A 1,954-nucleotide genomic window follows, 5' to 3' on the forward strand; every position below is an offset into this window, starting at 1 on the left:
ACACGTGTCACGGATGGATGTCAGAATACTGGGGAAAAACACACGTGTCACGGATGGATGTCAGAATACTGGGGAAAAACACACGTGTCACGGATGGATGTCAGAATACTGGGGGAAAACACACGTGTCACGGATGGACGTCAGAATACTGGGGAAAAACACACGTGTCACGGATGGACGTCAGAATACTGGGGAAAAACACACGTGTCACGGATGGATGTCAGAATACTGGGGAAAAACACACGTGTCACGGATGGATGTCAGAATACTGGGGAAAAACACACGTGTCACGGATGGACGTCAGAATACTTTTAAAAATGGAAAAATACTGTTCAAAATACTGTTTAAAAATAGGCAAAAATACTGTTCAAAATACTGTCTAAAAATAGAAACATTTGCAAAAGAAATACATAATGGCCTAGCCTAGCAAACTAATGCTCTATTTAATCTTGTTCAAACACATTCATAACTATATATATGCTCAGCCTCGCCATCCGTCCTGCCACTTGCTACATAATGTAACCCAACACCACAGGGTGTGTGCTACAGCACCAGTCACCATGGTGACAGACATCTGGTCTAGGTCATTGACCTTATTTCTTTGGAGAAGAAGAAGAAATGGAGCAAAAGGAATACGTTTTTCTTCTGCAAAGGTAAACAAAAAAACATGTGGTGATCAAACTAAAAGATTGAGCAAATCTGCTAAGTATAGTTCTCACCAGGCTGTTTGAGCGTAGGGTCCCCTACGCTGTGATTTGGACCCCCTACGCTGTGTTTCAACCAGCATAGGGGTGCTTTTTGGGGCCTGAATCTTTTAAAAAAATTAAAATTAATATAACTTTAGAATGAAGATATAATAAAGGGAAAACCAAAACTGTCTCCCAATAAGCAAGAAACAGTGTCTTGTTGTGATAGACTTTGGTAAGGTATATCACAACAACACTAGTGATGCAGCTGACCTCTTGATGAGAGTTTTCTTCTTCTTGACGGTCTGTCTGAGCGGCTCGCGCAGCACGATCTGCACAAAGTCCTGCAGGTCTGCGTAGATGTTTCTGCGGATGGCCTCGTTAAACACGGACTCCATGCGCGACATCAGCAGCTGCAGACCTTTGATCATCGCGATGACCTCCACAAACGCAAACTTCTCATCCGTGTCGTAGTTATACCGAGTCGCCTGCAGCGGGGAAATGTTTCATAATACACCTCAAACTTTGGGAGACATTCAGAACAGGAAAGTTCTCTTACAGAACAGCATAGTACCCTTACAAACGCAAACTTCTCGTCTGTGTCGTAGTTGTACCGAGTTGCCTAAAGGGGAAAATGTTTCAACTATCATACACCTCAAACTTTACACCTCAAACTCTACGACATACTCCTCAAACTTTAGGAGACATTCAGAACAGGACAGTACTCTAACAAATGCAAACTTCTCGTTTGTGTCGTAGTTGTACCGAGTCACCTGAAGGGGGGAGGGGAGATCATGAGGGCTCAATTGCCAGGAATGTTTCAATGTACAACACATTCCAACTTTAGGAGACATTCTGGGTCTGCTTCCATGTTTTACATGCTTGTGCCAACAATTATAGAACAGGATAGAACTCTAGTAAGGTGCCCATTTGTATGTCAAAAAGAAGAAATCTTTACTGACACAAATGTACAGCAGCTTTCGTAAAGTTATCTACAACTATAGATACAAACAAACACGTTTTACATGTGAGAAACACTCCAGAACAGAACTCTTACCCTCTCATACTCCTCGGCCTCCTTGGGGCAGTCTTTGTTGGAGAAGTTGTCGGTTGGATGGACCAGTTTCCACGAGTACTGCGGAGGGAGCGTAAATTTAAACTTCAGATGAACAAAGAAGACCCATCTTCTCGAGTATACTACATGTATTTTGTCAATTCTGTCAACTCACCAATAGTGGTAAAAAAAACCTGACTACAGGTGTATCCTG

At 42.5% G+C, this 1,954-nt stretch overlaps 1 protein-coding gene and 2 long non-coding RNA genes across 7 annotated transcripts in view; 1 reads left to right on the forward strand and 2 right to left on the reverse strand.

Moving 5' to 3' along the window:
• Window positions 1-1,954, reverse strand: part of LOC109472841 (cytoplasmic FMR1-interacting protein 2-like) — a 24,808-nt gene that overhangs the window by 10,563 nt on the left and 12,291 nt on the right. The window lies entirely within an intron of this gene.
• Window positions 1-1,954, forward strand: part of LOC109472843 — a 3,462-nt gene that overhangs the window by 658 nt on the left and 850 nt on the right. The gene's annotated exons all lie outside the window — the stretch shown is intronic.
• Window positions 24-1,825, reverse strand: LOC109472842. Of its 2 annotated transcripts, none has more exons than XR_002140390.1 (3): window positions 1,744-1,825; window positions 960-1,174; window positions 24-268 (listed from the first exon to the last, which is right to left on the reverse strand). It is a non-coding gene; the product is annotated as an uncharacterized LOC109472842 (long non-coding RNA). The 2 variants fall into 2 exon arrangements; XR_002140391.1 differs by lacking the exon at window positions 24-268 and adding an exon at window positions 278-308.

Source organism: Branchiostoma belcheri, unplaced genomic scaffold, assembly GCF_001625305.1.
Source record: "Branchiostoma belcheri isolate BF01 breed outbred unplaced genomic scaffold, Haploidv18h27 scaffold285, whole genome shotgun sequence".
NCBI lineage: Eukaryota > Metazoa > Chordata > Leptocardii > Amphioxiformes > Branchiostomatidae > Branchiostoma > Branchiostoma belcheri.